Here is a 14,485-nt window from a genome sequence, read left to right on the forward strand (position 1 = left end):
TTTTTGGCATCATTTGGCAAAAATCCCATAATAATCTTTCAGCATATTGTAATTCAAGTGTTCTGAGAGAAAACTAGACTTCTGCTCCTCCTCATGGCTCTGTTTTCAGGCTTTAGAATATCTAGCCCGTGACGGGAGACTTTGACCAATCATAGGTCATTACAGAGAGAGAGAGCATTCATATTAGCTGTGCTCCGGTCATGTGACTGGAACTTGGCGTTCCTTCACCAGATTTCACAATGGCGGCGGCGTCACAAATGTTCTCATTTTACAGCTAAACCGTGCACTACAAGATGATTCTGAGAACATGTGAGGAGAGAAATAGGCATTAACGTAACATAATATTGATTCATATTTGATCAGCGCTGCCTAGTTTGACCGTTTGGTCGGAGTTCAGAGTGATTGACAGCCGGCTCTCATAGACGGCAGCTGGACAGCAGACCTAAGATCAGCTCTGACTGCTTATTTTCCTCCGGTCTGTGAAATCTTGCAGATGCCGTTAGGAGCAACGGAGGACACCGGAGGACACAGAGGAACATGATTTTTTTCAGGTTACCTGTCTCATGTACTACTGTCATGATATAGCGACCGTTTTATAAAAATTACTTTTTTAATCATATATTTGCTCCAGTCTCGCCTAGGATCTCAAGCCAAGATCACTGCAGGTGCACCGGCACATTCATTCCTCTCTGTCTCTCTCCTCCCTCAGTGGCCTTAGCGTGCCAGAACAGTAGTTAGTTGTTCCAGTTGTACAAGTCTGGAACAGCACCGCCCCTCAGTTTCTCCATCTATCACGCTCTGACATCTTCTGGCAACAAAACAGGACTGCAAACTCCAACATAAAGTGTCGGGAAGAATCACAGAGCTGCACGTTGACTATCGACTATTCACTCAAATAGTCATCTGATGAGAAAGGGACAATATACGGAAATGTCCACAGAGTTTTAATGTCATTTAAGATATGTATTTTACATTTTATGACCTTTAATTTCATAACTTCAGGAGACTTTCTCTCCTGTCTTTCCTTTTCTCCCCAGATTCCTTCATCTTCTCCTCTCCTCTCTCATTCTTATCAAACCTATTATACATTAGACCAAATCATTATGAATCATTTTTATACCGCTCTGTAATGAATATGTCCAAACTAAATCATATTAACCTTTTTCAGGCCCATCAGCATCCAGATGCTCTGGATAGCTAAAGAAGATGCATATCTCTGCGAGCTCCCTCTCAGTCTAATGATGATGCAGGATTGTGTTTTCCATCTTTGCTTCACCTCAAATAATCCTCCACAGAGTGCGTTTGTGGGTTCCATGTTTTAAAGGTCCCATATTGTGCTCATTTTGAGGATCATACTTGTCTTTTGTGTTTCTACTAGAACATGTTTACATGCTGTAATGTTCAAAAAACTGTAAAAAAAAAAAAAAAAGAGTGAAAAAAACGTTATTTTCCTCATACTGTCAGCCTGAATATACCTGTATTTACCTTCTGTCTTGAACGCTCTGTTTTAGCGCATTTCGACAGAATTGCGACAAAATTGCAACCGAATTGCGTTGCTAGGCAACACCTTGGGTCCATGTGTACTTCCTGTCAGCTGATGACATTCACATACACTGCAACCAGGAATAAACTGGGACACATTTAGAATGTTTATGTTTAAATCTGTGTAAAGGGTCTAAATATTGTATATTTGTGACATCACAAATGGACAGAAATCCTGACAGCTTGTTTCAAGATTCAAGATTCAAAAGTTTTATTTGCCATTTGCACTTAAGTACATTGGAATTGTGAGCAGTTTACACCGAGTCAGCTTTAAGAAAAGAAAAAAGGTAGAAAAGGCACAAGGTAATTACAGTACAAAATAAGCTGCACATTCAACTCAACACAATAAATAAATAAATTATTAAAATATAAAGCGCCCTCAGTGTAGTCAATAAATAAACTAAACTACCCTCTGCATAGGAACGATACCCCAGAATACAAATATACAGTATATATGCTCCATGACCATGTTAAAAGAACTTCTAACTCTCAAAAATATTTAAAAAAATAAATAATTAATATATTTCAGACAATTCCACAGTGGAAGGAGGCATGTTGCACAGCATTACAGTCCATTCAGTTCAGGTGTGCTGTGTGTCAATAATGGTATGGAGGTGAGGTGAGGTGTGGGGTATTTGTGTCCCTCTTTAACGTCCTTTGCCACCAGTCTTATTGTAGCTGGGAAGAAGCTGTTGTGAAAGCAGAGGTGCTCTGAGAGTGGAGATGCTCTCTGGCCTGTGCTGCCTCAGGTTGTGTCCTGATTCCCTCCACCTGAACAGAGAGTGAGCTGGGAGGTGTCTCTGTGCCCTCCTCCTGCAGCGCTGGGTGTATATCATGTCCATGGAGGGGAGGTTAGAGCCAGTCATTTTTTCTCCAGTTTTTATGACTCGCTGCAGTGATTTCCTCTCAGCCTGGGTAGCGTTCCCAAACCAGACCGTGATGCTGCTGGTGAGGATGCTTTCCACCAGTCCTCGGTAGGCCAGGGTGAGGGACTGACGTCTGAGTCCAGCCTTCTTCAGCAGCCTAATGAAGTGCAGCCCGCTCCACCTCTGTGTCCTGGATGATGAGAGGCTGCAGATGGGGGGCTCTCCTCCTGAAGTCCACGATGAGTTCTTTTGTTTGTTCTATGTTGAGAACAAGGTCGTTGTCCTCTCCATAGCTGATGATTTTTTTGACCTGTTCCCTGTATGCAGACTCGTCCCCACCTTGGATGAGGCCGAGGATGGTTGTGTCATCTGCATACTTAATAATGATGTTGTTCTTCTCAGTGGAAACATTGTCATGGGTGTATAGTGCAAACAGTTTTGGGCTGAGGCAGCAGCCCTGAGGGGTTCCCGTGCTGACTGTGAGCTCACCAGAGATCTTATCTCCCATCCTCAGCACCTGTGGTCTGTCAATCAGAAAGTCCAAAATCCAGTTGCAGGTGGCTGTTGGGACCCCGAGGTTAGCTAACTTCACAGTCAGCTTCATCGTCCGGATCGTATTAAAGGCGATAGATATAATTGGGTATCATCTGCATAACAATGAAAGTTTATGGAGTGTTTTCTAATAACATTGCCTAAGGGAAGCATATATAAGGTAAATAGAATTGGTCCAAGTACAGAACCCTGTGGAACTCCGTGACTTGATTTGTAATTTTCACTAGCGCTGTCTCTGTGCTATGGTGCACTCTAAATCCTGACTGATAATCTTCGAATAAATGATTGTTCTGTAGAAAGTCACACAGCTGACTGGCAACTACTTTCTCGAGTATTTTGGAGGTAAAGGGAAGGTTAGATATAGGTCTATAGTTGGCTAGGACCTCTGGATCAAGAGTGGGCTTTTTAAGAAGAGGTTTAATTACAGCTACTTTAAAGGACTGTGGTACATAGCCTGTTAGTAAAGACACATTGATCATATCCAGTAAAGAGGTGCTAACTAGAGGTAAAACTTCTTTAAGCAGTCTAGTTGGAATAGGGTCTAGGAGACAGGTAGATGATTTAGATGAGGAGATCAGTGAGGTTAATTTGTGGAGATCGATAGGAGAAAAGCAGTCTAAGCCAGAGAAATAGACAGGCTAAGGGAAGAACTGAGAGATCAGGCTGAACAGTACAGGTTAGGACAAGCCATGTTACCACCAGACTTGCATAATGGAGGCGTAAGAAGGAGAGCTCAATCTACCCCTAAACCCCACACAGAGAGTCCAGACATAGGTGATTGGATGCAGAGAACTGAGAGAGACACAGAGAGATCCCGTGCAGAGTATCATGATGTTCACACTAGTGGAGAGGTAGATGAGGACGCTGATGACGAGGCTAGTAGAGCAGTAGAGGAGGGTGATGATGATGAAGACGAAGACATTCCTATCACTATAGAGGGAACCATGAGAACGCACTCCAAAGGAGGGATACATAGGAGACGGGAGGGTGGGGACGAAGAGGCGAGACCATATACACCCCCCAAAACTAGGTCACATAAAGTTTATGGAAAGTACGAAGACAGGTGACAAACAGAGGAGTCAGTGCGTTGGCATGTTTCCAACTATCCGGGGGTGAACCCAGATAAAGAATCACAGCAGTCTCTGTTCAGACTAGCTCTGTTAAAACATCCTCCGGAAGGAGTTAAGAGAAAGATACCCAGATGGCTCAAATTGTAACACCAGCTCCAGCCCCGCCACAGAATCCTTATCCACTGCAGGGCCCGCCACAGGCTATGTATCAACCCCAGTATCATGTTCCTTACCAAGCTGCCTCATATCAGCAGCCCCCTTATCATGGAGGACGGAATAGAAGCAGAGGGAGAGGAGGAGGCAGGGGGAGGGGGTATGCCCAACCAAGAGGAGGCAGTTGTTACATCTGCGGAAGCCCGGATCACTGGGCACGTGACTGTCTTCAGAAACAACAACAGCAGATGAGAGGGCCTCCACAGCAGTCATATCAGCCAACAATACAGACTCCACCAAACCAACAGCTAGCTCCAATGCAGGCATACAGCGGGTACTCTGCGCAGGGACCTCCACCGGGTCCATATACACCAGGAATGTTCCCATAGGGGTGCCCGACGGAGATGGAGGGACAGGGGCTGGCAGAGCCCTGTCTCCAGTTGACAGTGAACGGAAAACGAAGATGGTTCATGGTGGATACAGGAGCACGTTACTCCACCTTAGCTGAATGTGTTCCCTTTCCTCTCACTATGTTTCCGTTTTGGGATTTTCCGGCACTGAACAAAGACTGCCTTTTACTGTTCCCCTTCCTGTCCGGCTTGGGAGACAGGTGATGGAGCACCCCTTTTTGTATGCACCTGATTGTCCACGTGATCTCCTGGGAAGAGATGTTTTGGCAGCACTGGGGGCTTCTGTACATTGTTCACCAGAAGCTGTGATAGTGAGTTTCCCCGGAGGAGAAGAAATGGTGTGCTCCTCGCCCTCCAGTGCTGATCGCATGTGCATGTTGAGTCCTGATACCTCACCTGATGCCCCACCACCCTGTGCAGACATATATTGGACCCTGCTAGCCGACAGAAACCCTCTGATTGACTTTTACAACATGTGGCAACCATGGATTAGGGCTCTACACCCTTACCTCCCTGTTCCCGATCCTCCCCACTGCACTCTGAATTATGACAGAAATAATGATCTTACGTATCAAGATGAGTTCCAACAGAACCTGTTAGATACAACCTGGGGGATAGGAGTAAGAGATGTTTATATAGCACCAGCAGGAGTAGCAGCCGCAGTAAAACTAACCCCAGCACAAGAACAGTGGTATCGCATGTCAGAAGAAGCTGTTCCCCATGTGTCCCTAGCCATAGCTCCAAAACATCAGGCAGCAGAACTTACGGCTGTAGTTTGTGCTCTGCGGTTAGCGGAAGGGAAGGCAGTGAATATTTTCACAGACTCTGCATATGTGTGCAATGCAATTCACAGAGATATGTCTGGCTGGGTGCAAGCGGGTTTTAAGACTAGTCAGAATAAACCTATGAGGAGTTGATGAAAGAGTTGTTGGAAGCAATCCAGTTGTGTAGCTGTGATCAAAGTGAAAGGACACAGTCAGGGCACTGACTTAGAGAGTATAGGAAACGAAGCAGCTGATGCAGCTGCTAAAAAGGCGGCAGGGTATTTACCTACTATGATGGTCATGACCACAGCAGATCTCGGTTCTGAGATAACTGATTTCTCCATTATACAAGCTCAAGAATCTGCCACAGCAGTAGAACGAACCATCTGGGAAGATAAGGGAGCTATAGAACAGTTTGATGGTATATGGTATAACGGAGATCAAATAGTTATGCCCCCTGTTGGATGTCCTCAATATTGACTCAGACTCATGGACTTGACCATAAAAGCCACAAACAGATGTTATGAGATCTCCGCCACTGGTGGATTCCCCGGAAACATGCTACTATAACTGACTTTTTGACTAAGTGTGACGTATGTAGTACATGTAACATCAGACCTACCATCACTCCTAGGGCAGGAAAACATCCTTCTCCCACTGCCCCGGGACAGGAAATCTTTATGGATTTCACAGATATGGGAGTAAGGGCTGGGGGGAAAAGATTCCTCCTAGTAATTGTGGACGCATTTTCACGTTGGGTGGAGGCCTACCCTACGGGAAAAGAGGACGCAAAATCAGTCATTAAATGTCTGGTGAATGAGTACATTCCGAAACATGGGTTTCCTAAATTGATCAGGTCAGATAATGGTTCACATTTCAAAAATAAAGACCTGCAATCTGTCGAAAAGGCTCTGGGACTACAACACAAATTTGGCACTGTGTATCATCCACAATAACAGGACTCACACCATTTGAGCTTACGTGTGGCCGACCTTTCCCAGGGCCGTCCCAAAACCCCTCTCCCCTTCCTGACCTCGGTTACAGACCATACTATTTGAAGGTTAATGCTCTTGTGTCAGCTCTCTCCTATACAGGTGACAAACCTGTCACCCCTGTCACAGAGGACGTTCTAGGACCTGACCCCGGACCCCCGGAACACCTTTGGTTGAAGGTGTTAAAGAGGAAGTGGTCGGAGCCACGTTGGACAGGCCCACACAAGGTTCTGGCCAGAACTGCAACAGCTGTGCAGCTTGCAGGAAAAGGACTCAACTGGTGGCACCTAACACAGTGCTCCAGCAGCAGGACAGGACCTGAAGCAGCAGAGGAGGCAGCCCCACAAGGAGCCCAGGCTACGTGAAAAGAGGGTCACGTATATATTTTTTATTTTTCATATACTGTATAAACTGTGACTGTGATGAGATACACATAAGGGAAAGAAGGTTACAAGGTCTTGCCTGTATTTACAGTTAAATCAGGCTAACATGGTTGTTTAGGTGGACTCATCTAGGTGGTTTTTGAAAAACATATATCACATTGTATTAAAACTTGTTGCTTAGAATAAATGCTAAAATAGATAAAAAAAGAAACCAGGGGTGGGGAGAATCCACCAGAGAGAAGTTTCACTTCCTTTCCCAAACCAGTATAAAATAGGACCACCCAGATAAAAGTTTTTCAGTTGCGCGCAGGAAAACAAACTAGAAGCATCATGCAGTACGGCAAACTGCTAGTAGCGTTTGTTGTAACATCTGTGTTTACCTCTCTTGTCCTCGTTCTTCTGTACAAACTTTCTTAATGTGATTTGTCATGTATTTTAAATGTTTTAGGGAATGTGAGAGAAAATACCATGACCCTTGTGTAGAATTTGTGTACTCAGATAAATCTGAATAACCTGGGAAAGCACAGACTGTACTAGTTTAGATACATTACTTATCATCCTCGCCTCTGCACTCTGCTAAAACTGGCTAATCACAAGTAACTCTTTTTAACAATAGACAATGCTTTCACTCAGAAGCAGGGTGGAAGGAGTGGGCTACAAGGGGGGGAAGGCTAAACCAAGATTATAAAGAATGATGTAATGAGGTAGCTCCCCTAATGAATATAAACTAGCTGACCAAATAGCTGCAGGCTTTGAAAACATACCTGTAATAAGTGCTCTGATCCCTATCACTCCTAACAAAAATGTTGACCGCATTAACTACATCCACTATAATGTTCTCCGTTTGACTAATCTAACCCGTGATGCAATTGCCGGACTAGCTGAACAAATGGCTCCTACGTCACTGATGGTGATCCAAAATAGAATGGCATTAGATATGCTGCTGGCAGAGAAAGGCGGTGTATGCTCAATGTTCCAAGACTCATGTTGTATTTTCATCCCTAACAATACAGCGCCGGAAAGGACTGTAACTAAGGCGCTAGAGGGGCTCCGGACGCTGTCTGAATCGATGCACGATGACTCAGGTATCAACAGCCCCATTAACGACTGGTTAGACCGTACCTTTGGGAAATGGAAGTCCATGGTGGTATCTCTATTCTCCTCAATCCTTGCTGTGTGTGCATGCTTAGTATTATGCGGTTGTTGCTGTATTCCATGTATTCGCCACCTCACTGAGCGTGTGATTATTTCTGCTGTGCAACGAAAGCATCCGGATGCACCTCCTTCTTATCAGATGGCCATGTTCCAAGCTGAGAGACAGGGTCTCCTGGAAATGGTGGGGGATAGTGAAGATGTTGATTCTGAAGAGGTTGTGTGATGATGCTTATAATTAATACATCTGTACGTAACATTATCTATGCTTATAATAAATATATCTGTATGTAACATTATCTGTAGGTGAACTTAGTTAAGTTCAAAAGAGGGTCTGTTGGATTTATTATGTACAAAAGTGCTTACAATAACCTGCAATAACCTGACTGTTGGATTTGTTATGAGTGGAGTGATGCGAGGAAAGGGAGGAGGCAGGTGCTGTTGTTCTTTTTGCAAGGTCAAGGAGAGAAAGGAGTCAGAAGGAGATAACGAAGAAGACATGCAGCAAAAACATCACGTGCCATAAGCTCATGAATATTAATATTGTGTAAACCATGAATAGGCTGGATCAGGGATAGCTCGGGGTTCAGACTTCACGAACTGACCCATGCACTGTATGTTGTCAGGGACACGTAGACTGGATCCAGATATCTGTATACTCTTTTATTTTTACTTATGCAACATTGATTGTTCGGAATAAATTGTATTATTATGCTTTAACCCGTCTGTTTGGAAAATCTCTTTGTCATACAAGATTAACCAACACGTAACTGGGCCTTGACCTCTTGGAGGTAGAAGGCCAGTTCCTTCAGTAGCGATGATAGAGTGCACGTAGGGGAGAAGATCATAGAGATGAATTTCTTCCATGGATTTATTAAAGTAGAAGATATATTTCAGTCATACACCTTCATCATGTATTAGAATAGGGATGTCACCATACCAGAAATGAAGCAGTCGATAGCAATACTTCAATATAAAGTTTTGACTTTGAGCTTTATTAAACAAAAATTGCTACCATACAGGGAAATTCCACGATTCTCAGTACCAATTCCATACCATGGTAAAAAACAAAACAATAAATCCCATGTACTTAACTTAACATACACCCCTTCATTACAGGTTGCACTGTTTTTTGCGAATTTATTATGAATCCCCGATGAGCTGCCTCAAGTTTACCACCAAAAACTAAATTTTGCAAGATTAAAACACACCATGGTAACGTTAAAAGATAAGAACTTTATTAATCCCAAAGGAAATTCTTGTGCCAGAGATTAATCAAAAATACAACAAAATTACAACAAGTTCAAGTGTATAAAATAAAAAGTACGATTTCTAGAACCAGTGCCTAAAAGAATAACAATTAAGTAAGATACATTTAGTAAAATGAGTAAATAAGATGAAATAAAGGTAAATGAAAAGGTAAAGTAAGCTCAAATATATTATATATATATTGCACATGTTGGACATTAATATTGCACGCAATGAACAGTGATATTGCACAATGAGAATGGAAAAAGTAGTATTGCACATGATATTGATATTATTGTTGTTTTCAGCTGTCCTTCCTGCAGAAGAATTAACCTTCGCCCAGCCTCATTTTTACTAAATAGAGCTTGAACGCACGCATGCCACTGATTTATGAAATCAAAAATCATGACACTCATTTGTAATTGTGTACTGAATCTAACAAACGTCAGTAATACATCCTTTGCTTGTTTGTGTCCTTTGCAGTCAAATCCTGGTATAATGCTATAATAACAATTTTACAAGCATTTCACACTGTGCAAGATGGGTCTAATGAATTAGATGGGTGTTGTAGGGTATAATGAAGTCTTGGTCATAATCACTGTCAAACTGTACTCATTCCAGATGGTGCAGAAGCATGGTGAATTGTTATGCTACAGTGTAAATTGGGGGGGGGGGAAGCAGAGGCGTCTCATCAACTCTCCTTACTCATCTGTGCTGCTCTCATGTAACAAAACGATAAACAAACTTAGATCATAGTTCTACAGTATACATGCATATGAAACGTCGACAGAGGATTGTGAAGCCGGTCACAGCCAGAGAAAAAGAGGACAATATGAAAGGTCCATTTTTCAAAGAGAGTTTGAGGTAAATGTATTTTAGCACTAGCATTCTGCTAGCTCGCCAGTTATTCAGTGTCACTTTTGATTGGTTGGTTTGTAGATGTAGGTCGAAGCAGCAGTCACACATTGTGGGATTTTAGTCCCAAAATGTTAGCGCAATTTAAGCTCTAAATCAGCTGTCAGTTGACAATCTAAGAACACTGATTTTTTTTATTGATTTTTTTACCAAAGATATCACCACTTTTCTATCAACTTTTATCTAGCCCAAAACCTTAAAGTAACTGTAACTTAACTGGACCCTTGCTTTTTCACTGCAACCATATGGAAGTTTTTATTGGACTTTATTAGTTGTAATCCACAGAAGACATTCCACAAATGTGTACCATGATTTCCAAATATTAGTAAATAGAAGGACAAATCTATCTTCTTATCTTGTTTACTTATAGCCTAATAACATCGGACGTCTCCACACCGTTAAATATGCACTTATGTTACGCCATGTACTCAAACCACGTACTTATCAGCTGAGCGGTCAAGACTAGAGACGTAACCACTTAAAAGATGGTGTTTAGGTGTTTGTAGTGAAATGAGGAGGTATCGTATCAGATAACATAATTTCTATATATTTATATCATTTCAATTTCACCAATCAGCCGTTCTTCATATTTTAGAATAAGGAATAAATAGAAACAGGAAGTCTGACAAAAAATGCACGCTGTGCAGCGCTTCGTCTCTCGCGGCCAGTTAGTTCATTCTAATAGAAAACAATGCAATCAAACTGATTTAGTCACTGACGCTGGCTCGCGTTAAATAAAGATATTCCACGTCGTCTTTCACCTCCAGACGCCAGGCTGTTGGTTGTCTCCTTAGACTCTACTTATATAGCTTTAGACTGTAGTTCCGTCAGCTCATGTGAGGGAATGTCGCCCCCTCCTGGTGGAGCTAGTAAATGCACTTCTTACTTACAGATTGTTTCTACAAATCTGATGCGGTACCAATCGGACAAAATTACGTAAACAAACAGGAGGGAAGTTGCAAATGTCACGTGGCCCGTAAATGCACAGGAAGCAATCTGAAAATGCACAAATATCATTCCACGTTTAGGAATGGATGCATAAATGCGTATATATCACTTTACATGTAAACCTATACAATTTTTATGTGGAATTAAAATACGTATTTACAGACTAAGTTATGTGTATTTGCAAATCGCCCTTTATTTTTGTGGATGTGACTTTACACAACACAAATACAAAAATACATGTTTGTGGATAGTGAAATATTTGGAAATCATGGTACACATTTGTGGAATGTCTTCTGTGGATTACAACTAATAAAGTCCAATAAAAACTTCCATACAACCATGACTTAAAGATAAAGCACAGAGCTTCAGTGCTCCGGATGACAACTTTTAACAACATTTGATTGTTTTAAGTAGGGATGCACCGATACTGATACCAGTATCTGGTATTGGGTCCGATACTGTGCTCATGTACTCGTACTGGCAAAACGGCTCCGATACAACAGCATCGATACCACTTTACTGTGGTGCGCCCGACCCCGCTGGGCCGGGATCCCACCTCAGCCAGTCCGTGTTTCAAGACGGGTCTGGTGGGTTGCCGACATCGCCGCAGACCCCTGGCGCCTTTTACGTGGGCCGAGCCCCGATCTGGCAGCACGACGCAGTCGGGGCGCACTGAGGACAGTCCGCCCCGGTTGATTGTCGCTGGGGGGGCAGGGGGCCGTCCCCGGCGGGGAGAAAGGGCACAGCGAGCCCTTTGTCCCAGTGCGGTGAGGTCCGGGCGGGGAGCGCTGTAAAGCTGCAGCCGTGAGCAACCCGAGCCTTTCCAAGCCGACCTAGAGCCGGTGGCGGCGCATTGCCTCGTATGCTGGACTCCCCAGCCTGCCATGTGTCACTCACACCTTCCAGCTGGCTGTTAACGAGGGAATTTTGGCACAGAGAAGTACTCGTATCGGTACTCGGTATCGGCGAGTACACAAATGTAAGTACTCATACTCGGTCTGAAAAAAGTGGTATAGGTGCATCACTAGTTTTGAGGGATTAATTCAGTCATCAGAGCTCAAATGAACGGCAATGCACCTTGATTCCCTCAGGCAAGAGTGGGGGGGACTCAGTTTTAATACCTTTCTATTCCTGTGCCACTCACACAAACACACACCAACAGATGTCTACAGGCGTTAAAATAGAGCTGAGTGGGCCAGGCATCACTCCAGTGACTTCAGTGCTGCGTTTAGTCAACTGCAGACTAAAACTGCTCTGGGTGGTATTAAACAGCTTCATAACCCTGTATACGTTTATGTGTTTATGTGTGCATGTCTTCGTGTGTCCCTGCAAACTGTTTTCATTCAGGCAGGTATGGTGGGTGTATGACTGGAGGGAATACCGGCGGCGGGGGAGCTTTCTCAATTACAGTAGATTTTTGCTTTGATAAGCTATCTGACAAGCCTGTTTATCTGTTGGGACATTATGTCCTCCGAAGAAAAAACACCTTAAATGTTGCTTGAAATACCTACAGCTACAGATACTGAGCAACCTTATCTTTATTGGACCTCTTTGTGGAATCTGGGCTTGGGAAAAGAACGAATAACGATGCAATCACGCTTACAATTTTCTTCTGTCAAAACCAAAATGACAAAGTTTAACTTGTTGCATTTTGCAGTTTGTTCCAAAAAGCCTCATAAGGACCACTGATGAGCAAACTGGGAACTGTGCAGGAAAGTTACTCACAAGTGGTTAATCAAAGTTTTTATCAACATAAATATATTGATAGCAGCTGATTTAATGATTCATTTCTTTCAAAACTAGACTTGAATTGTGAGCTTTTTTCATCAGTGGTGATGTATTCATCCAGTATCAAGTCTGTACAACGTGTGGACAGAGAAAGTGCAACAATGTGCACGTACTTCATGAAAATATGATTTAAATATGCAACAAAGTCACAGGAAGAGCATGATTGCATCTCTCATAAACATCAGTCGCTGCCTCAATCATCCTCTGCACCTGCTACATTCAGCCCTCTGCACCTGACTCTGATTAAACAGCCACAGCGGTTCATTAAAGCAGCCATTTGACCAAGAAAAATGTGTTTTCCACGGTATCACAGACCGTCTGCCTCCACAGACAATTATAAAGCTGCACACTTGAGACCATCACGCTCATACAAATAAATGAATATGGATACACTGAGAGAGCATTGTTCTAATGATTGTTTTCTTTTCCATTTTGACAGTTATTTTTTAAGATGAATCATTTAGACCAGCGTTTCCTAACCTCAGGGTCATGGGCTCCCAAGAGGTCGCAAGATAAAGCTGAGGTGGTCTCAATAGGATAAAAGAAAAACATACATTCAAGTCACGAGTTGATACTGCTTTAATATAAAGGGTCACAAGTCAACAAGAGTTAGGGAAGGTTTAGACTATAAAACATGTATAATTACCTCTACCCTGAATGAGTTTTTGTGGGTGGGTTGTGGCACAACGACCAATTCATTACATTTTGGTGGCGATCTGGATCACGATCTGGATTCAGGAATTTTTTTAATAACTCAGATCAGCCTGAGCATCAAGACCACAGGGTATAACACATGCGCAGTGTAGCTGATTACGCCTTTATGATGCGTCTCCCAGCCTCTTTCCTTCTGCCAGCGCAGAGAGAGCGGGAGGGCTGTTGATTCAGCATTTTTTTCACATTAAACACGGCGACATTTCAGTTGACTTCGACCAAGGCACACTTGGTGACTGTTGCATAGTGACGACGACGGTTTAGGTGAGTTTTGTTTTGTTTCTGTCGATGCTCCGCTATGCTGCTCTGCTACCTATTGCTGATCTCAACATAAACAAAGTCATATTTGGATGATGGTGCAAGCTCAACGGAGAGGGGGAGCAATCGTACCAGGGCATCTTGGAAGGTCTGCGCTCTCCGAGTGCCATTCTAGTATGTACGTGTTGTCAGCAGGATTGTCAGCAGGATTGATGTTGTCCTGTCAACAGTTTTACAGACGTCTCTTTTACAGTGGTGGTCTATGGGGGAAATGCTTTTTGGGCCACAAGGGGATTTTTCACTACAATACCGCAAGTGGCCACTGGGAAAAATTGGAAGCAAGGCTCAACGGCGGAACCGTATCCAGTTCTTATTATACTGCACATCCATGGGTAGAACACATTCAATTTTGGAGCGAATCGGTATCACAAGGTGGAAAAACAAGTTATTTTTTTACTTCCGTTAATGCGAGATTAGGCTTTTGGCGGAGGTCTGCGCTCTCCGAGTGCCCCTCTAGTTTATAAACTCGGAAAAAAAGTTTGTAAACTTGTGTTTGGTCGATTATTTCTCTGTTGTTACAATGCTAATTGGCATTGTATTTTACATAATTGGAAAGCCTGTTTATTTACCTTCACAATGATGTCCAACTTGTAAGGATCATGCATTTGTGGGATGAGCAGCACAGCTGATTATGTGGGTAGCGCCCAAATAAAATTTGCCAAAATGCTCTGTC

The 14,485-nt window shown here is 43.1% G+C and overlaps 1 long non-coding RNA gene across 1 annotated transcript; it reads left to right on the top strand.

Annotated features, from left to right (window-relative positions):
• The first annotated feature begins 7,308 nt into the window (after nt 1–7,308).
• On the top strand, nt 7,309–8,604 carry LOC141760773 (uncharacterized). Its single transcript, XR_012592447.1, has 2 exons — nt 7,309–7,428; nt 7,464–8,604. It is a non-coding gene; the product is annotated as an uncharacterized LOC141760773 (long non-coding RNA).
• The last annotated feature ends 5,881 nt before the right edge of the window (nt 8,605–14,485 follow it).

This window comes from Sebastes fasciatus, chromosome 22, assembly GCF_043250625.1.
Source record: "Sebastes fasciatus isolate fSebFas1 chromosome 22, fSebFas1.pri, whole genome shotgun sequence".
Classification (NCBI taxonomy): Eukaryota; Metazoa; Chordata; class Actinopteri; order Perciformes; family Sebastidae; genus Sebastes; species Sebastes fasciatus.